At 46.4% G+C, this 24131-nt stretch overlaps 1 protein-coding gene and 1 long non-coding RNA gene across 3 annotated transcripts in view; one reads left to right on the top strand and one right to left on the bottom strand.

The window, feature by feature from the left end:
* Positions 1–1126, top strand: part of LOC110074511 (uncharacterized) — a 105439-nt gene extending 104313 nt beyond the window's left edge. The window contains exon 5 of the long non-coding RNA XR_012081640.2: positions 170–1126. This is a non-coding gene — a long non-coding RNA (uncharacterized LOC110074511). The remainder of the gene's footprint in view (positions 1–169) is intronic.
* The window catches only part of RORA (RAR related orphan receptor A), a 287053-nt gene that overhangs the window by 100737 nt on the left and 162185 nt on the right, over positions 1–24131 (bottom strand). The gene's annotated exons all lie outside the window — the stretch shown is intronic.

Here is a 24131-nt window from a genome sequence, read left to right as displayed (position 1 = left end):
CCATTCAAGCTTGTGTTTTGCTTCTCTCTGGGCACACCAGATTTGCACAGAATCTGTTTGCACAAATCTGGGAGACCATGATGAGGGGGGCAGGGGAGAGAGGGCACTCCTTAATGTGGCAGCCTTACGTATTTGTCATTTGTGTTTTTTAACTGAATTTTTAATGCAGACTTTTGGCCACCCCGAGTTACAAGGAGGAAGGGAAGGGGGTGTACACTGAAACAACAAAAGACGGATAAGCCAGACACTGTCGGAAGCACACCTGGCACGTAAAACACCTTTGGTCACCCAATGCCAGCCGGCCCCTCCTCATTCATCCCTTCATGGAAGGAAAAAGAAGAGCAGATGGAGAACCCTGGAAAATTGTTAACTTGGAGGAAAAGGGTGACAAAGTGGCACACAAACGAGGACTGTTCATTTGGAAAAAATTGCAGAGGGATAGAATCCGTATTTACTGGGCGAGGAGGACCATGAGACTCTAAAGACTTGGCCAAATATTTTCAAAGAGACTGTCTAATGAAGGGAGCCCCAGCTGCCGGGTGTCCGTTGCCCTCTTACGACCAGCTCTGGAAGCAGAAAGGGAGGGTGTTCGTGGGGGGGGGATGGTAGAGAAATGCTGAAGTTGAAAGACCACAAGCCTTTACAGCTGCTGCACTCAAGTGCTCTCTCGGCTGACTGCTTACAAACTCCAGAGAGTGATAAGGTGGGTGGGAGGCTTGCCAGGGGAAGGCGGTTAAGGCAGTGACTGCATCAAATGGACTTTAGGATGGGGGGGGAGGAGAGGGTTAGGGTTGGTTGGGGAAGAGGGGGAGGAGAAGCGCTCCTGGCTCCCTGGGGTTGGACATGATCCATCACAAGGGTAAGCAGCCAGGAATAGGGAGCGACACATTAATAAAGATGCCCTTCCTTCAGAGTTTGCGAGGCTGCTCCCTTAAGGTCTTTACATATCCCCCCCCAAAGAGAAATAATTAATGAGCAAGGAAATGCACACAGCCATTAAGCAGGAGAAACTGTCAAGAGCATCTTCATTGAAAAATCTGCTGGGATGTGCCAAGAGGGGGGTGGGAGTTGTGTTCAGGATTGTCGCACTGTTTAATAAAAATTAATTTAAAGCAAAGGAAAAAAAGTTCAGCCAGTTGCACAGAACTGGAAAATACCAGGCCTTTCTATTTTTCAATCTGCGTATCATGCTTGTTGGAGCAAAAAATCTTGAGAAACTGAGGGAGGGCTGCTGTACCCATGCAGGAAGTGGTGGCGGTGGGAGGGTTCCCTATGTAATCAAACAAAAGAAAAACAAACAAACCCACTTACCCTTTGCAGAACTTGGAAGTAATAAGCAATAAGTAACATCACTACTTGTACTAATTACTTCTCTATGAAAAATAAAAACTAGTTAGTCATACAGCAGCTACATGATTTCTTGTTTCTCTAGGTATAACAAGTAAGAATAGCTTTCCAAGGACATTTTCAGAGGAATTGAAATAGTATTTTTAACAGGGTTTGTAGCATTCGTTTGTCAATCCTAAACGGCAAAGAAAATATTACTCCGTGTTATATTTTTATACACATTTCCAAGGTCAATATCAGAACTGGGCACTAGAGGGAGCTGGGGAATATTCCCTTGTATTTTTTTGGCTCGCTGACAACACTAGGATAGGAGATGCTCAAAACAGAGCCGAGACACAAACTTTGTTAAGAAAACAGAGTCCTGTCAGAGAACAGCATAAGCCAAATGAGGAGGATCCAAGGGCCAAGTCCAATGGCAGTCTAGAGTCGAAGAAGTCCACATCTGAACTGCAACCAGTCTCCAAGAGGCAAATTCAAAACACAGTTCAGAGTTAGCCAACCACAAGGCAAGTCCAAGGAATTAAGCAGGATCAGGAGAGAGGTTGTTCCCTGCAGCCTTAGGGCAGCAACACTGGGGTTCCTATAGCTGAGCTAATTGGCTTCCACCCACAACTCGGCTATAGGCATTTCGGTAGCAGGCCCCTCTGGGAGGAAAGGCCTTATCTTGAAGAGGCCCCGACTTCCAAGGAAGCCCCTACTCCCTTGAGCTAAGCTCTTCTCCTGGTACATCCAAGACCAGCCCGTGCCCTCTCTCTGCAGCGGGATAGCTCAGGAAGGTTTTCTCCCAAATTGCCTGGGCCTTCTACCTGCCTCATTTTCATCAAACTATCTTTTTTTTTAAAAAAAAAAATCCAGCTAATTATGTTGAAGGCAAGTTCCTCATCAGAAGGGGCTCGTGTGAGAGACATTTAGTTTTGATCCTCTCATAGTCATAGATGAATTTGCTCTGAGGGTTCAATTGGGGGTTTGTGGGAGACTGTAATAAGGGAACATGTCCAATCACGGGCTGGTCCCTCTCAAGCACAACATCTGATTCCACTTTCTCCTTTGCTTCAAACATCAAGGCATAATTCTCGCTTGTGGTTTCGCTGCCTTCTTCTGCAGACATCCCCATGTAAGGAGGAATTGTTCTAGAAGCAGTTAGTCACATTGTAGCAAAACAAAATTTGCGATGAGATGGCCCGAGGGGTAAAGGAACCCTTAAATTCAAGAAACCCCAAATTGCAGAGCCAGGAGTTTTCCGTTTCCAAATTCCTTGCCAAGATATCTCAAACACAAGGTGACTCCCCCTTCACTGGTTTCCTTTTGAGCAAAACAACAACAAAACCTCACAACATTGTCGCCAACACATGCTATTCTGGTTAGAGCAAAGAGGAAAAACATGATCTTCAGAATGTGTTTTAACTTCCATTCCAATCAGCCACAAGCAGTGGGGAAATACAGTATCTCAACTATGCCTTCTCCAAAGTAATTATTCTTCCAAATACTTATTAATAGATGTGTGGATTTAATGAAATTCTGATCTGAAAATTATTGAAATGAACTGCTTCGTCCCTAACCCCAGCCAGATTAGGCTGTTTAGGGGCTGATGAGATCTGCAACACACACAACCATTTCCTAGAGACTCTACACCCTTGGGAAACTCTCTGGAAGATAGTAGCTATTTAGAAATCGCAAGGCCACCATTCAGCCAAAACACAACAGTTTTGATGGTTGTGAGAACCTAGCCTGTGCCTTGATTGACTTTTTGCAAGTGCATCTGGGCCCACTTTCAGAATTTTAAGCAGAGAGCAGACGGTGGAGCAGTACCTTCTGCCAGCGAACAAACATTAGCAACACCTCCGTCCTGATGCCATGGACACAGAGGCTTTGACAGCTTTTGTGAGGCTGTCAGGGCCTGGCTGATGTCAAGCCCCAGGCAAGCAAGTTCTGGGAAGGAAGGCAGGGAAGACACTGGACGCCGGCTGTCAACTGAAGGGAGACAGAAGGAGGTCTTTGCTCTGAAACGTGCACAGATCAAGATGCCAGGTATCTGTTGAAGGAGAAGGAGTGGTATTTTGGCTCAGCCTTTGCACCAGACATCCCACAAGGACTCAGATTTCTAGGGGAGCAAGGACTGCCCTTTTGGAGCAAGCTGACGAAAGGTTCCTGTAGGCTCAAAGCAAGGTCTCACAGATGGCATAGTGTTTCTTCAGGTGGCCATGTGGAGCATGGCCTGAAAAGACATATTTATACACCTGTGAAAGCTGGAATGGGAGGAGGCGGATGTGAAATGTAATGGAAACACCACCAGTAGGATGACAGTTTTGATCATTAAATATCATTAAATGATTATTGTGAGGTGACGTGCACAAACCTGCATGGTCATCATTAAGAGTCTTGTACAGACTACCTCAGAAAGACATCTAGGCAGGGATAATGGAGGAACGTCTTTGCCTAAACCAAGTAAGAAATAAAGGTTTTATCTACATAGATGCACCCAGGAAATCAGAAAGAGGTGCAGCAGAGGTGACCCTGGCTTTGTAGGACCCATCAACACACTCCACATTTTACTTGGAACATCATTGGAACTATCCAAGGTGCTGAACTTCTGTGAGGGATAGAAATTACTAGAGATGGCCCAAAAGGTGCGTATTTGTTAGGGTTCTGTCCTGTCTAGAAGTAGAACCTGGACTTTCCTTGGAAAAAGGAATAGACCTGTCCAGGGTCTGCAGTCCTCAAGGCTGGCACATTGGAACCAGACGTCCATGTACCAGTCACCTCGGTTTCCAGGAATCCTTCCTCATAATCTTAGCTTCATAGAAACAAGCCGGTCACAAGAACGTATGGAGTTTGGGGCATACCTGTGAAGAGCGTGGACAGAAAAATATGAGGCTACTCAGCAGAAGGACAAATAAGTAAGTATTTATTTACAATTGTTAACCCAATCTTACATAATACTAAAAGATGTAATACAATAAAACCTTATGGAGATATATTAGTAAAAATCTGCACAGCAGAAGGACAAGACTCAGCTAAGCAAGTGTTAGGATCAGGGGCTTGCTGAAAAGCAGGAAGGGGCTATTATATGTTCCTAATCTGAAAGCATTTGCTGCTGAAGCAACTGTTCTTGCAGAATCTACCTAGACCAGGGAAGTGGGAAGATGAGGAAGAATACATGAAGCTTATTTTCTCCCACTTCTGGCAGCAGAAATTGGGCTCCAGGACTGCTGCTTTGCCTACAGTTCCATTACACCGAACAGCAACCTTCAAATTCACATTGCTCCCCTCTAGATGTCCAAACCGGAGGCTAGAAGTGCCGTATTCCTGAACAACACTTCCTGGAATCCTCTGGCTAGGCCAGCCAACAACTGTTTTTCTTAACGGCAGCAGCAACAGCAGCATGGAATTGCCGGCTGCAGAAATGATAATTTGTCTTAAATATGCACAGACCTTGCAGAAGTGACTCTTCCGCATGGCAGCTCCCCAGACCCCACAAGTAGCACAGCCAAAGGTCATGTTGGCTGAGGGATTCTGGGAAATCTAGGTTTAAAAAAAAAACCCGGTAACCTGCTTGTGAGAATTCAGAAGAGACAAGCAGCGGCCACGGGAACACCTCCTTTCAACTGGATGGTGGCATTTGAGATGTACCCACAGAACCAGCAGAATCATTCATGGGGATTGACTTGGCAAGGCAAGAAACCCAGTGACCTTTCCATTAAAACATTCAAATGCTAATTAACTGGAGGGAAAACTTGGTGATCTTGAATGCGCTTGGCACTCTCCATTGTCTCAAAGAGAAGAAGGAAAGGGGGAAATGTATTTACATACCCCTTTTGTCCCCTGGTGTGGATGGAGACATGAAGAGCAGAGATGCACCTCCTGCCTCGGTTTGACAAAGCCAGCCAAGGAAGTGCTTAACATGGGATAACCTGACTGCAAGAAGGGCCGTGCCACCTGAGAGCCTGAAGTTGATGCCGAAAGAGCTCACAGAGGATCCACTGGAGATGGCCCAGAGGTCACTGGGCAGACACCTGCTTTATCTGTGGCTGACCCCAGTTCGATCCCTGGCATAACCAGTGAGAACAGGGACCAGGTAACAGGAGATAGGAATGTTCCTCGGATATACACCCAGTAGATGTTTCTCTTCCTGAAGGGCATCATCTGGTCCTCCCTGCCTCTGATTCCAAAGAAGGCCCTTGATGGAATAGAACAAGACTCAAATGTTCTTGGGCTACAAGTCCCAGGGGTCCCAGTTATCAGCTCTGCTAGCTGGGAATTTGGAAACTTGTAGTCCAAGAACATCTGGGAACTTCTGGCCTACTTTGATTGACTTTGGTAAGACTATCATGTTCTGCATGGGATTTCTGATCTGGCTGGGATCATAGCATGCAGAAGAAAGATGAAGGAGGAAGAGCCGTATTAACCTCCCCCCTCCCCCCACCTGGGGGAAAGCAGATTATAATAGGGGAACAAAGTTTTCCAACCTGTACGAAAAGGAGCAGAAAAGATGGATACCCATAGTTTGGGGAGCTTTTTTCCAAGTTGTGTGTCTCAAAAATATTCAAAGTTAACAGCCCCTTTAAGGGAGAAGAATCCCACCTGTTCTATGAGCTGAAAAAATGTCAGTTGTATTGCATTACAAGATGAGGAACCCTGAGGTCATGGCATGGATAATCGAAAAAGCACAGAGAGGAAATTAAAGAAGGTAAGAATGCAATAAGGAGGGGGTGAGGAAAGGGCATTCAGGAGAACCTATAATCCTCCACTGAAAGAACACTAATTATACTGCTGCATCCTCTTATAATTAACCCCAATCTAAAACAGATTTTTTTAGCAGTAATAACTTTCATGCATAAACTCATTTTTCTTTAACTCATGAATCTTCTCCACCTCCTCCATTCATGGGCCTCCCTTTTTCCCAACGTCAGATAATTCTTAGCAGCTTATGAAACATGTCAAAATATTTGCTCTGTGCTAACTGCCAAATCACAGAGGTTAAGATGGGCAAACCGAGGCTTATTCAGCAAGGAACAGAGACGCGTCTTCCTTCTTTCCACAGATCAGATAATTCAGAGGCACGATTAATCTTTAGAGGGGAAGAGGAAACATGCAATGGAAGCGAATGCTCTCAATATAATAGGTATTGTTCAAGCCATTTCTGTCCCCAGGTTCTCGTTTCAGTTTCAGATGTGTGGCATATTATCTTGGCAAGCTCACTGGCTTCCAAAGACTTCTGTTTCCTGTAATACCAGGCTTGTTCTCTGAGTTTGGATCCTCTCAAGGCTCAAGTGGTACCCTCTCTGCACAAGAAATTTAAAACTACCCAGCCAAACCAAGTCAACAAAGCAACAGACTGAGGCACTCCAGCATCAGGGACAAGAGGCAGAACAAGAGGTCTCGCAAACAGCCTCATGCCAGAAAATGCAAGGGCAGAAAATTGAAAGGAAAAAGTCCAAGAGCTATCCAGAACTGAGTCCAGTCAATCCAAATGTCATATCCAGCCCGGGGGCCAACCTAGCTAGGGAGTCAAGAGGCATGGCGGGGAAGGCTTAACACCAGAAGCAACCTTGTGTCCCACAAACTCCCTCTCACAGCCCAAGGCTCACTGAGTTGCTAGTCCCAATCAAGAGCTCCGTTGCAGATGTTTGGCCCCAATGAGAAAGGCCCTGGGTTGCTGGATTTGGGCAGCCAGTCTCCCCGGAAGGAAGAGCTCTGGTGAAGGCTTCTGGGAGTTGCAGTCCAAGAACCTCTGGGGACCCGAGGTTGGGAACCACTGCCCTAGATATTGGGGGACGACAACTCCCATTTCCCTTAGCCAACATGGCACTGACACAAGGGGGATGGCACTCCGACACCAACTGGCTATAAGCTGCAAGGTTTGAACTTGTCATCATGCCTTCCACAATAAACCTTTGAGTGTTAAGTTGCCTCAGAGTCTCCCCTTCTCCTTTGGCACCCCCGTGGCTGATTAAGTGGTTCAAGGCTTGCAACCTTTAGACGAATTTAAACTCAGCCTATTTAATGAGCTAGTGCCAGCACGAATATTTCTACAACTCTTTCCCTGCTAATGACAGAGAAGCCACCTCTCGCTAACTGGGCTACCATGCAGTGGAGTTTTAAGACTATTCTCCGAGTAATTGCTACTTCAGGTACCTGTTTCCTCTCATCCCATTTGAAAAGAAAGGCGGTAGGGGAGCCCACTTACAACCACAGAGACGATTTTATCACAGGAAATGGGCACCCTTGTCAGGTTCTCTCTCATCAGCTGTTATCTGGAGCTGGAGGCCCGGCTGTGCTGAAGCGAAACACTGGATGGCCTCATTAACAGCCCGTCATTTTCAATGTCTGCCTCTCTTCAGGATGAGAGCAAACAATTAGAAATGACAAAAGTAGCCCACCATTTCCAATGTGTATTTCTGATTTTGAAAGAAAGCATAGTTTTCAAGATGCCACTCGGGTCAACTTTGGACCAGGTCTGGCTGCCTTATGAAAGGGTTTTGATATCCTGTGAAATGCTATAGGTTGTTTACCTGGAGCATGACATGCTCTTGTGTTTGGTGGAAGAAACACTGGAAAGTACCAAGTCAGACCATTGTGCCTTCTATAACTTACAGTCAAATTAAACATTAAAGGCAATGAATCCTTCTGCTATGGCCACATTGTCCCTGCAGGTACACAGTTCCTCAGCACTCCACTCCTGAGCAATCAGACTTGCCAATAAAGCCCATGTTTACTAGGTTTACCAAAACCTGAATTACTGACCAAATTGCCTTAATTTGGACTGAACCATATGAAGCCCAGGAATTTTCAGGGGAGGATTTTCATGTGGGGTACATCAAGCTGGGGAAATCTGGTTTAGCCAAGTGACCAGCTATGCATGACTTCAGGCAGGGTTTTTTCCCAGATCCACTTGGAAGTGGGTGGATCTAACCAATCTTTTGCTGTTGCGTGCTAGCAGTGAGTTGTGGCTTGTTCACCAGCTGCTGTAGCCTGCCTTAGAAACAGCCATTGCTGGAAGGGTTGTTTGTCCAAATTACCCCTGTAGTGCTTCTCCACAAGAAGCTTTTAAAGATGAAGGCAGGAGCCCCTACCAGCTGTAAAACCTGCCATAGCTGTTGGGCAAAGTTGGAAAACCATTCCAGTCCAATCCCTACTGTACTCTTGTGTGAGAGATTGAAAGGAGGTTTGTACAAGACAACCTCTCAGCAGATTATGTCCTGTGGAGTAAAATCTGCCTACCTTACACACTGTCATCCCTCGTGATGCCCCCAGACCTATTGCTAGGAGCAGTAGCTGGTCAAAAGAACAGTCTCTACTCCTCCCCTACTTAGATCTATGGGCACCTGAGTATGAAGGGGGTACCTTAAGACACAGAGAGCTTTTGCTTTCATTGTGAAATGCCCAGTCATTGGGGAAGCTCTGCTCCTTTGTTGCAGAGTCTCTAATCTTTTGTTGAGGAACCTCTGATCTGTTCTTCCACCTGTCTCCTCTTTTTAAATTTCAAGGCACTCCTATCCAGAAAGAAATTTCTCTTTCTTTTTTGGACCACGTCTTAAGCAAACGCCACCCTGTTCAGAGTGCTGGCTTTCCCAAGGTAGGAAGAATATTCAGTTTTAACAAGCCAACATGGAGAAAATGCCCTAAATCCTTTCCTGCATTTCGTTCTTGGTCTTACATCATCTATGAAAGGGGAAATAAGGCACACGTTCTACATCTGGAACATCCTTTTCCCTTCAGTTTGCAGTAACCTCACAAGCAGGGTTGAATCAAGCAAAGTCAAAACTGCCAAGCACTGGTAGCCTATACACCAAACCAAACGGGCTCACATCTGGGGGAGAGAGAATGGCCAGGAAGAGACAAGTCAGCACTGCAGTGACAAATGAGCACAAGGCCAGTAGCAGCCAAGTTACGGGACTCCACATTAAAAAGTTGGATTGCCTTTGCTCTCATTTTTCACAGTCTTGGAAGAGGAATGTGTAGTAGCAGAAACAAGACAGAGTCAGGGAGAAATATAAAAATGAAACATTTTCTTTTCTGGCTGAAGCCTTTCTGAGTCAGAGCCGGGTTTGTCAAACACGATGTCCTGGTATTTCATTGCTAAGATCTTGAGTTCATCTGTGGTGCACTGCAGACAAGCCGGCATCCCCCGGGCTCCAAACGATTCGCCGATGAGTTTAATTTTAACTGGGTGATAAAGTGAAGCTGTTGTTTGCACCAGTTGGGCCTCAAAAGTGCAGGGGTCATGTAGCAATGGGACTTTGTGGTTGTGATTTCCATTTACGGTATATACTGCTCCATAGTGCTCGGAGTACTCTCTGGGTGATTTACAACATAACTATAGATACAACATTTTGCCCTCTCTCCCCCACCATGAACTGGGTATTCAATTTACGGGCTTTGGAAAGATGGTAGCCAAACTCCACCTTGAGCCAGCTCCCTAAGCCTGTTGGGACTGAACTCCAGTTGTGAGCGGAAGCCTGGCTGCAGTCCTGCAGTTAAATCACTCTTCCATGGATCTCTCCTTGTTCCTTGTTCAAAGGAGTTCAAAAGCACATGGACGGGAGCAACAGGATGTTAAGGAAGAGCTGCTCCCCAGACTGCTGTTTTGGGATTCTCCCTGAATTTTGCTTGGGGTGTTCTGGGAGTCCGATTTTTTTTAATTCCACGACTAGCATTGTGGTAAATTTGGAAGGGTAAGTACTTGTGGCGGGAGTCTCCAGAGCCAGTTCATAACGAGACTTCAAAAAGTGCAGGCAGCAGGATCCATGTCTATCAGCAACTGAGGAGCAGTTTATGTGTAAAGTTAATGGCTCTTAATTGGCCATTCAAGACCAAACCACCTTCAAATACTTCGTATCACAACAGGGCCAGCACGCAACAACATAGAAAAATAGAGAAATGCATTTCTTTCTTTCTTTCTTTCTTTCTTTCTTTCTTTCTTTCTTTCTTTCTTTCTTTCTTTCTTTCTTTCTTTCCCGCCCATCTGGTATAATTATACCACTCTCAGCTACTATGAGGAGAGCAGCTAAGCCCAGAGGCAAAATAGAAGCCTTAAAGGGTGTGTGTGAGGATGAGAGGTGATATCATGATCCCCACTACTGTCTTCTGAGTTCTGGCTTCAAAACACCTTTGTTCCAAAGGGAAAGCCTTCCCTAACTGGGACACCACAGCTGAGAGGGCCCTCATAAAGGTTCCTGCATATCATGACACCCCTGTGATGGGACATAGAGGGTTACTGCTGTGCTACAGTCTCCTAGTTTTCCAAAAGACATGCTGCCTTCCATGGCACCATAAAAGGTAAAGGTAAAGGTTCCCCTTCACATTTTTTAGTCCAGCCGTGTCCAACTCTAGGGGGCGACGCTCATCCCGCTTTTCAAGCCATAGAGCCAGCGTCTGTCCGAAGACAGTTTCCATTGTCATGTGGCCAGCGTGACTAGGGAACGCCGTTTTACGGTATTAAATAGCATACTGTATGGCCCCATACAGTATGCTATTTAATAAGTCATTTCCAACTCACACTGCCTGATGCACACAAAAACTTAAGGTGCCGTGTTAATCCATGTTGGCCAAACTGGAAAAGAAGCCCTGCAAAGTGCTTACTTTAATGCATCACATCCTGCTCATCCGCACGACGGCCTGAGAAAGAATCCTTGCCCGCACCCTCCACCAGCACACAGAAATCCCAGTATCCTTCTGAGAGTCACTGGGCACTCTCAGCCTCCCCCACCCCACCCTGAAGCTGGCTCTCCCAACAGTTTCCATGCTCTGATTTCTTTCTAATCCACCAATATTTGTTTCATTATCAGCAGGATAGATGCCAACAGGGTGGACTTTCAGCCCCATCGAACGCTGGTTAGAAGCGCGGCTCAAAAGAAAAGGAGTCGGCAGCTCACAACCGCCAGGTGCGCGCTGCGCTTCCTTTTATAGCAGCAGCACATGGGGATGGGGAGTATAAAAAAAGAGGGAGGGAGGGAGGGGTGGACAGAGAGTCACCTAAATCTTTCAGGAGAAAAGAAGAATTCCAGCCACGGGCAGTGCAAAACCAACAAAAATGTATGTAAATTTGAGCTGAGTGAACAATTCCAGGAAGGCAATTTATCTAACAGGATTTCACCCCTTTCTCAGCCGTGAGTGCACAGAGTGGCTGCTCCTCTCTCCCCCCCCTTCACTACCAAAAAGCAAGCACAAGCTACTTGAAAACCAATTTTGCAAGCCGTAGCACTTAAAATCTCCTAGGGGCTGTGGCAAAGAGCCACCCCGGGGGCTGGCCTGGAGGGTGGCTGCTTCCACCAGTCACTGGTTTCACGGATGAAGGCACAAGCCAAAGAGGCCAGCAGGAGAACCTCACCCCAAGGATGACCACGGAAATTCGGCAGCAGATGAATGGAGCAAAACCTTACTGGGGTAGCGTATTCCTAGACATGGAAAGCAGCGTGGCCACTCGCTCATCACTGAGAAAGAGGACACGGGCCACCCATAAAGAAGGCAAAAGAGGACTCTAATCTACATGAGCTGCATACAACAGCTGATTGTTATTGTTGGAAAAAGAACTGCATCTTTAGCATGCAAAATTAGGAATGATTGTTATTGTTGAAAAAAGAACTGCAATGCATTTCACTCCGGTGGATAAGACAGTGATCAGTTTTGGAAATCCTAGGACTAGAAGTCTTTTGATGGAGAAATTGGCAGTATGTGAGATACTCAAGTTTCAGCATCATTGAAACAGAGGACTGTCCTCCGTAAAAGGGAAAAAAATGAGGTTTTGAACCTTAGCTTCTCCTCACGATATTCTCCCCTCAGCCCAGTAGCCACGAATGGATGAATACAAAAACTCCTGTCAATAATTTTTTTTAAAAAAAAATTGTATGGGCCACGGAGTCTACCCTCCATCCCACCAATGCAGAAAACTCCCAGCTAAAGCATATCAAACAGATGGCCCTCCAAGTGCTGTTTAAAAACCTCCAGCAGAGTCCGTGATCTTTTAAGATAGCCTGTTCTACTATCAAGCAGGTCTTGACACCAGAAAGGCCTTCCCTACCTTTAATTGTAATCTCTCTTCTTGTAATTTGAAGCCGCTGTTTGGGTTCTATGCTCTGGAGAAGAAGGAAAGAAGCTTCCTCCAATTTCTCTTCAGATCTCTGAGCACGGCTGTGCCATCAATTCCCAGTGTTTTTCTGGTCTAGGCTTAACATGCCTGGGCTACTCCTCCAAGGACTTTGCTTCCAGACCCCTTAGCAGTAGGTCACCCCCTGCTTTGATAAAAGATAGCCACCCCTGCTTTGCCACCGTTTCTCTTGGGAAAACAACTGAGCCTCTACACCTTGCCCAATTTCTCTGACAGGCAAGGGGTAAGCTGACTGTTCAAGAGGAGAACAAAACAGGTATATCCTTCAAAGCCCATCCTGATGGTTGTGGGGCAACCTCTGGAAAGCTAGGCCACAGGCAGAGATATAAACGGTTAAAAGCTAACCTGAGAAACAGGCCAATCCCTCACACCTGCACGTACATGCATGCACGCACACAAACACATGCATACAAACACACAGTCAGCTTGACTTTTTCATCTTCGTCTTCATAAGATTCAGTGGTGATCAACTGCAAAGCTTTCTGTATGTTTATCCCTCAGAGGGTTTTCTGTATTGCCCACTGAGCCATTCAAAACCACTAATTTCCTGTGCGCCATCAACATTCAGAATAAGAGAATGTATACTATGAGAAAAATGCCAAACTCCCTTTCAGACTTGCTTTAAAAGCATATTCTTCAGAAGGCAGGAACAAAACTATTTCAGTCCCCTTGAAAGGACATCTTCAGTCCATCTAGCTCTCTCTTGCTCTCCCTCCCGCCCTCCTTTCTTCCCTTTAAAGCAGACACCGGAGGAACCACCATGTCCCCAGATTCATACCAATCCAGCAGGGGAGACCCACATGCCCAGCCATGTGCCCCCATCCAGGCCATCAGGGATAACCCTCCTTCTTTGGAACATAAAAGCCACATTCATTGACTCCGTCTGAGTGTCACAGATGCCTCTTTGCAGCAGAGCTCATGACTGACATCTTGAAAAATCCATCCCTCTACCCCGCCACATCGAGCTGTGGGGAGACCCCTTTGGCCTAAAACACCAGAAAGCTGAGGGATAGAAACTTTTTGAACCTGCAGTCAGACTTCATATAAGCCAGCATCTTTTTATACCTCTTGGAAGCATTACTTAAAAATAATAATCTGTGCCTACTGGTCATTATAGTGTTTGAGAAGTAATTTGTTCCAGTACTCATACTATGTTTTCAAATTACCTTGTTGTGTTATACAGTTCTTTCTCATTACTTTTGCTTCTCTCTCTCTCTCTCTCTCTCTCTCTCTCTCTCTTCCTCTCTTTAGAGAACACCATACAATCGCTATCATGCAAGCAAAGTGGGGTTTCATGTGTGGACCCAAGACTGTTCTGCTGAAGCCCTGGGCCCAGCAGACTCCTCTGGCCACTGCCAAAAAGAAACCCGTCTTTAAAGGAATTTTAAAAATGTTGTTTGTTCCAGACAACCGCCTTGGTGGCAACATATTGCTTTTAGGGTATGGCCAGTCTGGAGGCTGCCATCACCCAGACAAAGTCCCATCTTTAACAGGAACCTTTTGTAGAGACGGGGTGATGGCCAATCTCATGGATGGAGGACATTAAAAGGAACTAAGTACCGACGTACAGGGAGGGTGTTCCGCCTTGCAGCGCTGGTGACTTGCCCCCCCCAAAAAATCAGCCCTCAGCCCCAGCCAACACTGTGCTTCAGTTCCCACCCTAAGCTCAAGACCGTATTATGTTCTGGAAATGCTTGAAGGTACAAAGAGCAGTGCCGTTCGGGTTAGAAAAATCCCTTTACAGCCTGTCTCTATGAGGGCAGCACGCTCACTGAAGAGATACAAAGATCAGCAATCCTGCTGAAGAGATAAGAGTCAGAGAGGAAGGGGAATAATGGGAGCTGCAATTGGAAGAACCTTTTGAAGAAAGTTTCCATTACGCTGCATGGAACCCAGGAGAACAATTTCCTCCGTGAATTTCATGTGGCTGCTATATATAGCGGCCAATGGGGTCCGGAGGAGGGTTTTGGCCCTCCGCAGGTTTTGTTGCCGGTGCTGCTGCCAGGAACAGGTCAGGCCACGGAGCTGAGCAAAGGAGGGAGAAAACCTTCCCTAAGGAGGCCAGGAGCTTTTCTCCAGAGACGAGAACACCGGGCATTGTCTTCAGTGTGGTTGACACTATGGGACAGGCCCAATCAGACTGTCAGTTGCTTTTGTAATCAGATCCGTCTGACTCCGAAGACCTGGTGCTGCAGACCTGGCATCCAGCAGAGAGAGTGGCTCCAGAAAGCTCTCTGCGCTGGGAGCTGGTCAGGTGGCACACCAACAAGGTGGCTGTGTATGTGGGCAACATAGGGGCTGGGTGGCCACACGCAGTGAAATTTGAGACCCAAAATCTGAGACCAGGAGGTTGATTCTCATGATGTCACAGAGGGCCCTTGCGATGTCATTGGGATAAGTCCTTGTGATATCACAGAAGCGGGGCAAGCAAGGGCTGGAGGGAAGCAGAGATCCAGACACCTCTGCGCTGAGCCAGTGAGTCATGGTGCCACCTGGGAACAGGACGTGAGGCACCCAGGCTAAATATGTCGGACACACACAAAAAAGAAAATCAAGCTTTCTTCTCCTTTATTGAGCACTGCTTTACTTGGAATTTGTCTTTCGTCCCTGGTGACTTGGAGGAGCAGAAAATTCCAAGAGGTTTCTCCTCTTGCCAGATACCTGTCAAGACTTTCCAAATCAGAAGCCCTAAGCTGGCCTCCAAACTGAATTGTGAGACAGTCCTGGTAACGATGCTGCTTTCCCCGTGTCATTTTGAAGCCTCTAAATGCTTACTCAGAAGTTGGCAGAGGGGGTTCAGCAGGGCCAGGATCTAGCAATGCATTTTGCTGCCTGAGGCAAAGAAAACGAGCATGCTGTCCCCAGCTTCTTCTACCAAAGTCAGCCAGAGTGTCCGCTGTAGCACACCTGAAGGCAACAAGCTAGCTAGTTCAGGGGGTGTCCTGAACCTCTCTCTACTCCAAGATGTTGGAGCAGTACGACAGTGGGACCAGTTACCTCAAGAGGTGGTGGGTGCTCCAACCCTGGAGGCATTCAAGAGAAACTGAGACAACCACCTGGAAGATATGCTTTGATTCGTATTCCTGCGTCGAGCAGGGAGTTGGACTTGATGGCCTTGTCGGGCCCCCTTCCCACTTCACTTTTCTAGGATTCTGTGTTGCTGCTACACCCCAGCATCGGCCACCTAAGGCAACTGCCTCCCTCTGCCCGATGACTGGGCTGGCCTCGCTCCTGGACCAGACATAGATCAGCAGATCCAATCTGTGTACATGTGCCTGCTCACTTCCTTCACAGATTTAATCACAGGGCAAAGATATGCCATGGGGGAGGAAGAGGAGGAGGAGGAGGGAGGCTCTTTTAATGAGCAGTCTGAAAACACCAGGAACTCCTCGGAGATCTGAAAAGAAACTAACAACAAAGGCCGCCCTCTGTGTTTGTTCACACCTTCGTGTTTGTTTACCGGCTCCCCTGGGACGACCCCCACTGCAAAGCAACAGGGTTGGAAGCTTTGATGTCTAACATGCATCCGGGCTGTTCCCACACCTGCGTGGGGAGATGAAAATGCAGCATCTTGAAGGGTCCTGGCGGGACTCCTCCTCTCTCCTCTGGATCATTTGAAAGCCAATGTGAGGGAGACAAGGAAAGGGAAAAGACCTGCTTGCCTTGCAGAGCCCTAAGTGGGATGATGAGGGCTGGCCTACCGCCACTCAGCAAGAGTCACTCTTCCAAGGACCGGGCGGACCGTGTGCCTCTGTCCCCGCTGTCGCCCCTGATCCAAAGGCTGAACAAATAATCCAGACTGCCAAGTGAAAGGACCGGGATCGCTAGAGAACTCCGGAAGGGGCCCACTTGACATTCAAGGGGCGGAGAATCCCAAATGAAGGGCTAGGGTGCCTTTTCAGAACATAGCCCTTCCTCATTCACAGAATTTTAGGGGGGGGGTTCAGATAACACCCTCCTCCGTCTTTCCGGCACTTCCCCCCAACTTCAGCTCACTGGAGGAAAGATAAGATACAAGCATATCAATTCACCCTTTCCCTGCCCCCCCAGGATGCATTTACTCAAGACAGCTGGTGTGAATTTTGGAAAAACAACACTGCTTATAAACATCCAGCCCTTGATAAAAAGAGACAAAGCCACCCATTTTTATATCAGGACAACCCACAGAGCTCAGGAGGGGCGCCGGATCAAGCCCCATCTGCCTCCTTCCACTGCTGCCTCTAATCCTGCCATTTAAGTAAACTATTGAGGAAAACAGTTTAATCAGTTGGAATATTCAGATCTGCCTTCTAAACAAAGTTCTCCAGCAGGTCACAGTATTTTTTTAATATAGCAAAACAGGCAAGGGTTTTTATTAAGGATTTGATACCCACCATCAAAGGTTCTAGCTGGTGCTCTAAGCCTGCATTTACACCACATGGTTAGAGCAGTTCGAGGCCTGCTTTTTAAAGCTGTGCACTGTCCTCAGTCTCCATTTTGGGTGAAAAGCAGAATATATTTCATTTTTGTTTCCAAGTCCCTTTGTGATCTCTCCACATGTCAAGTTCAGCGGCACAGGGCAGGGCTCTGTCGTTTCTGCTAATGTTACTCAGGCCAGGATTAAACTCCTACAACTCATCAGCCTCCTGATTCCCTGCCCACCCCACCCCCTTTCTCGGTTATTGCTATCAGCTCGCCATCATCCGGCAATGTGATTAGGGGGCAGGCGACCGCCCTTACATAACAGCAGTCAAATTAATTTGCAGCTGAGCAAAGGGGAAAAGTGTTTTCACAGTGTCAACTCTCTCTGGCTTCTTCCTTCCGTCCCTCCGTTTATACTGCCGGTGACATCAAGGGATTACAGCAAAGTGGGTCAGTAGGATCACAACTGGGAAAACAAGCAGAGCGACATCGGCCCCAACTCTGTCCGAGGGTGGAAGTGGGGCTAGGAGGGAGGCAGGCAGGCAGGCAGGCAGGCAGGCAGGCAGGCAGGCAGGCAGGCAGGCAGGCAGAAAATAAACAGGGGAGGTTTTTCTACCTGGTTGCATTAAAAGACCTGTTGGAATGAATGGGGCTCTCCGACTTGTGCCTTTCTGTTTGAAAGCTAAGAAGGGCCCAAAAGAAATGGAAACACACACACACACCCCCGCATTCATTCCCCAGCAGAACCAGGCTTTCCTCCCTACATCGTCTGAGGACCCGAGGAAGAGGCAAAAGAGGAAGAGAAGGCGGTCTTGGTCCCCCTTGCTTCCGGATCATTTGTCTTTTGGACCCCAGTTGTGTTCAGGGGTTGGTCCCCTTTGGCAGTCATTTCAGGTCAGAGAGAGGGAACTACTTTATATCATCCCATGTGGACAAGTATCTTCAAGAGCTTGTAAGTCACTGTGGATGCAGGATTAAAGGGCTTTTTAAAAAGGCATTAGACCAAGGAAGGGAACACCCACAAGATCAAATCCAGCCACCCTGGATTCCCAGTCTTGCCAGAACTGCATTTCTGGGGCTCCCTATAGGAAAACACCCCTGTGCCCACCGCAGCCTTGTTGAGTGGTTTCCATCCCAGGATTCTGTCAGATGGAGCCACGGTTATTAAAGTGAGATCACACTGCTATGATTGTGTTATACTCAGAGTTAGCATGGACCACCACCACCCCATGCAATCAACACACTCTGGCAATATCCAAGGTGGGGACACCACACCAGTTTGTCACACCCTACACAGTGGTGGCATCTTGAAGAGGAACACACTTACTATGGCACAATCCTTTGTGATCAGAACCTATGTCCCTTTAGCCAACAAGCTATTGTCCACAGTAGCCTGTATTATTTTTAAAAATGTTGCTCCTTCAGGTATGCCAGGACTCTTTAACATCATTTTGTGGGTCTTTGAGACAACCAGAGAAAAGCATAATGATCATTGTGTGATTCCCCCCGCCCATTTCCTCATCTCCCCCCCTTAGGTGTGCTTCCACCCCATTTTCCTTGTCTTTCCTTTCCTTTGACGAAATGTCTGTTTATGTAAAGGTGGTATGCTCTAATTTCCCACCTGCCTCACCTGTTCCCACGTTGGCAATTACCCACACAGCCACAGCAATTTGTGGGCTTTAACAAGAGCTTTTAAATGAACGATGCAGCGCCCATTATCGCCCTGGCATTGATGAAAGGTATAATCATCCAATTATTCCATTTGTTACCAGCTGGATCACATTTGCCAGTGCTACCTCAAAGAACCAAAGCTAATCCCAGGGCAGGGCAGCTATAGGGTTATAGATGGTTAGCTGTCCTGTTTGTGGGCAGGAAAATGAGAAACAAAACCTTTTCCATATTTTTGTTTCAGCCTAGATGAAGATGTTTACATTCAAGAGAATTATTTCCACACCAACTGGGTGAATGGGGCAGACGGTGCGGCTGAACTACAAGAGCTGTCGCTTAGTTGTGCTGTTTCAGAATTAGAAGCAGCGGATGGGTTGCTGGCATCTTCCTGAGCATCATCCAATCCCCTTCTGTGCTTGCTGTGCATACGTATGCTTTATGTCACAAGGGGAAAATGTGCTACTTTCGCACAAAGATGTTTTGCACAAATTGGGGAAGTCTTGACCAATTACCATCCCTTGACCCCTGCCTCTGCCATGATGCTGTCATTCCCACACATTGGGTCAAGAAATCTTGTGAGGAAGGGAATGAACTCTTGATGGGTTGTCAGAAGATGTCTCATCAAACATGCAGAATTTAGTGAGATTTCTTCACATCTTTAGACAAAATCCTTTTACTTTGTCTAAGGACAGCCAGTCATGTACAGAAGGTGATAAAAACTTGAGAGTGTTCCATGGTGGCCACGGATGATGTTCTGTTCCCTCTGGGGGTGCTTGGTTGCCTGGAGGTAGCCCTCTTCCATTTTTGGAAGTTCGGTCTACACTTCCATGAACTGTGCACTCTATACACACACCTCCACACACCCACCAAGCACGAGGCTGCCTCCACATAGTGACACCATTCTGGCAACAGCCATGCTGGCCTTGAGGGGGAATTATCCCAATAACCACAAATATTCTGCATTCCCAGATCTCTTGTTTTCTCTTCTCCCACAGCTTGCTCATCCCACCTTATGTTGTGACATTGTTAAAAATGTTAATATTCATTAAAAATTAATTTTGTAAAACATGAAAACTTTTAAGTTTAAGAACTTCTCGCCTGCTCTACATAAACTCTAATGCCTCTTTCTATCCTGGGAAGCTTCTCTATCTTTTTACTTTTCTCCCCCCCATCCCCAAACTCTAGCATTTTGCTCCCTAAAGTTTAAGCGGAGATTAGACCCGCTGCCTTTTCATCCTTGTTCTCATTAACGCAAGCGCTAAGACCCCCTTGACTCGAAGCTGCTCCGAGGTCAGTGCAGATTCAGGCTCCGTAGCAATTAATAGACTGCTAAAAGACAGGAGGGGGAAAATGTTTCTTTTTTTAAAAAAATGAATCAATAGCAGCTGCTTTTCTCACAAGTATATAATGAGCAACATCTACTTTTAATAGCATTAAATATTGGTCTTTCAGGTCAGGGATCATATTTATTATGCACTTTTAGGTTCGGCAGAGGCAGGGAGGAGGGAAGGAAAACAGAAGCCGCCAAGGTCCAAGTTTACAGCATCCGTGCGGAGTGCTGGAGCGGGCATGCCTCCTACTGAGACGTTCCGTCGCTTGACTTCCTGTGCTGCTGCTACTCTGCTTCAGAGCCTTAGAAAGTGACTCCAGAGGATGACATTTCCCAGAATCCACTGGGAGTCCTTGTCCCAAATAGTAACTGGCCCACCATTGCCAAGTTTTCCTTTCCGTCCAGGACCAGCTTGCCGGGTGACCCTTAGGGTTGCAAGACCCAGCTGTTGGGACCTTGCACCAGCTGATCCCAATGGGCCAATCCCAAACCATCTAGCTAACATTAGCCCCGCCTTCCCCTCAGAGCCTGGGCAAATTGTCTCTAGAGAGCACCCACTCCTTCCTTTGACTGATGGATCGTGGCCACTCTTTGGGTCTGACTGTGTCCATACATCTGACCGTGCACCCAACAGTTGTGTGGTGCCCTGTAATGTCCCATCGCATGTTTTTGGTTCACGCGGACTGTTCTCTAGCTACTGCGATCCGGGGCAAAAAGCAGGGGAAAGACTCAGCTGGGCAAAGCCATTAAGTGTGGTGTTTTACAGATGTAAAAGTGTGCCCAGGCAAAAAATTACACCCCATGGACATACAGTGAGTCTGTGAACGGAAAACCACTTGCTGCTGAAAAAGGACCGGCCCTACCACTAGACAGACAGGGAAGGTTAAGTGTTAGCCATTAACTTCAGGGGTCAGACTCTTGTTGACGGCAGCTCGGGTGGAAGGAGAGCCACGATGAAAATTGTCTAAGCCCCCAGCAGCTGGAGACGGGATGTTGGAAATGTGGCATGTGGCTAAATTGGTTAAAATAGCAAATTTAATTAGAAAACAAAAGACAAACCACCCATGTAACAGTAATTGGGCAAACTTTCTGGGCCCTCCATCACATGATTAGATGCAGAACTAGTCAAATCACACAACGGGGCCCTCGGCCAAAGGGTGTAAACCGCTGGTGCGGTGACTGCTGCGAAGGGGCTCTTTCCAGCTCGACGTCAGTCCAGGCTTTGGGACTCTGAACCTTGACTAAGGAGGGACAGCAAAATGTTCCAACCTTCGAAATACCGCTGTCATAAGCTACATGCCTGGGATCATTCGGCCAGCGGGTCTGAGGACCTGGGATCACTCAGAAAGTATTTTTTCCAAAATCTGGAGCTATTATAATGCTGCCTACACTCCAGCAAAGAGTGTATCAAAGCTATTTGGCCCTTTTACCTTTTTCTTCCAAGCAGGAAAATGATGAATTTCTTTTAAATTTACACAGGACTCCCATGGAAGTTTCAGCTACAGGATCTCCAAGTTTTCACTCCCCCCCACCCCACCCCACCCCATAGCTCTCTTGACTCCTTCGGCCGTTTTGCTCTCCCTGCAGCAAAAGCTCAGACTGCTAACAAAGAGGGAATGCATGTCTGTCAGGGCATTGCCAGGGAGGGGAAGTATCTCGGAACTAATTTAGCTTTGTCTCACTAGGGACGCAGGAGTTTATGCCACCACAAAGTTCACTTTTCCTTCCTTGCCTCTAGCAATTTTGTTAAAACTTATCTTAAATGTAAAACTTCCTCTCCTTCTCCCCACCCCTCACTGCTGCACCATTTAATCATTAATAGGGCAAAGTAGAAAGCATTTCCAACAGAAATTAAGAGTTGCAGAAAGTTGCTGCAAGGGAATGACATGTGAACACACTGAGCGCCTTGTAACAAGGCACCGTAGGGGTGCCTAGAGGGGGAGGGGAGATTCAAGAGAGAAGGTGGATGTGTTCATATGTGTAACATTACCGGCTAGATTGCTGCAGTGCAGTTCATGTGGGGCAGCCCTTGAAGGCAGACCGGGAACTGCAGTAGGATTGGAATGCAGTGTCAACAGTTGTGATGGGAGCTTCCCATCCAAGTTATTTTGCACTTTCCTCTGGAAAGCATCTAGAGTTATCACTTGGCTTCTATGTTTACAGTATTTGTTTTTGCTCTTTAGAGTCCTAAATGGCATGGGGCCAGAGTATCTCAGCATTTCATTCCCAATTTGTAGGCAATGTCACATCTAACGTGGCACTCACCCATGAGGAAATACTAGAGTATATAATCCTAAAACAAACAGGGATGAACTGTACAGTATATACACCTTGTCATTATGAGCCAGAATTTCTTAACTTCAGGGAACGTTTGATTATCATGGTGATAATCAACCTCTCATAGTTTGCAGGTTAGCTCCTCCTGCATCACAATTGGTCAATGGAAGTTAACACAGGCTTCATTTGCAAGAAGAACTACTTAATATCCAAGGTTTGCCTGAATCACATTTTGGAACAGTAAGATATTTCGAACTACTAAGGATGGGGCAAACTGTAATGTAAAGTTTGGCCCTGAATGTATGCTGTTTGAAAGGGACGTGAGGAGGTCTTGTCCACCCTTCTGTTTGCTCTTGTGCTCAAGACATCCCTGTACCCTTGTATCAGTCAGAACATATCTAAACTTGTCTAATTCTGGAAGTTTAAAAAGGTCAGGCCTGGTTAGTCCTTGGTTGGAAGACCACCAAAAAATATCAGAGTTCTCCAGATAGGATTAGGAAAGAAAACCTGGCCAACCTGCTGCCAATCAGGGCTGATGACATTGAGCTAGATGGAACAATCGACCTATTCTCTGTAACTTGGCCTTTCATTTAAGTCCATGAGGATAAGAATCCTACTACGTCTTTCAAGATCAAGACTGTACATCAGTGATGGCACGTATGCTTCAGCTTCTCAGCTTGAGGAGAAAGGGACCCTGCCTATAACCATGGTAAGTCACTGCTGCCAGTCAGAGTCAACAATATTGGGCTAGAAGGAAAAGTGATCTGACTTGGTGTAAGGCAGCCCACTATATTGAGGTTGCAGGTGTAGCACAACACACAAAAATGTACATAAATTCAAATGGAAACAAGGAAGAGCTTTGTAGAGGATGTTGGAACAGAGCAAACGAAAAAATCATCATCATTTTTCCAGAAAGATGAGGAACTGATAGGCTGGATGGCTCAGTGAGTTGGGCAGCTGGATGTGAAACCAAGGTCCACAGTTTCATTTCTCGTTGCGCTTCCTGGGAGACGAGCCTTGTGCAATCTGCACCGTCTCGGGGCTCCCCCCAGAAGAAGAGAACCGTAAAGCTCTCCTGAATGCTCTGTGCACAGAAAACTCCAAAAACTTGATGGAGTAGATGACTTGATGGCACGTGATGATGAGGAGGAGGAGGAAGAGGAGGGAGGAACTGATGGATATTTCTTCCTTGAGATGTTGTGTTTCTAAGTTACAAGTGGCAGTCAACACAGAGCTCTGCTTAAATGAAGGGACATTTTAAAAAATGTTTCTCTGGTTTGAAAGGGCAAAAGCAGTCAGAACTCTTCCCATAAGAACAGAAATCTAATTAGAGGTTGTCTTCCATTGGCCAAAAAAAGAAAAATTGAATCTAGAAAATTCAGGGTGGAGGTGGGGGAAAGCTCTACTTACACATCGGCTGATAATGGTTGAGAATCGACTTTTGCCAGTACAGGTTTTATCCGTTGTCAGCAACCGGGGATAAAGTGCTAGTGGAATATCAGAATGCTAATTTAAACATCGTTTATGACAAGGGAAGATACCAATTATCTTTCTATCCTCTTGTAATTTTGTTCTGCTGTTCGAAAACCTAGGTGAGGAAATGGGATATGGAATTAATAGGAAATCTGTTGACGGCAGCTCGGGTGGAAGGAGAGCCGCGATGAAAATTGTCCAAACCCCCAGCAGCTGGAGACGGGATGTTGGAAATGTGGCATGTGGCTAAATTGGTTAAAATAGCAAATTTAATTAGAGCAGGAGAAAGAAAACAGTGTTGTAATAATTTCCAGGTAAAATGGCCTTCACTGAAGGCTTTGACGAGACCTGCATTCTAAGCAGCATACTGAAGAAAGCACACGGTCGTCGTCATCATCATCATCATCATCATCATCATCATCATCATCATCATCATCATCATCATCATCATCATCATCATTATTATTATTATTATTATTATTATTATTATTATTATTATTATTATTATTATTATTATTATTATTATTA

The sequence above is a fragment of the Pogona vitticeps genome, chromosome 12, assembly GCF_051106095.1.
Source record: "Pogona vitticeps strain Pit_001003342236 chromosome 12, PviZW2.1, whole genome shotgun sequence".
In the NCBI taxonomy this organism is placed as follows: Eukaryota; Metazoa; Chordata; class Lepidosauria; order Squamata; family Agamidae; genus Pogona; species Pogona vitticeps.
This window is presented reverse-complemented; position numbering and strand designations above follow the sequence as displayed.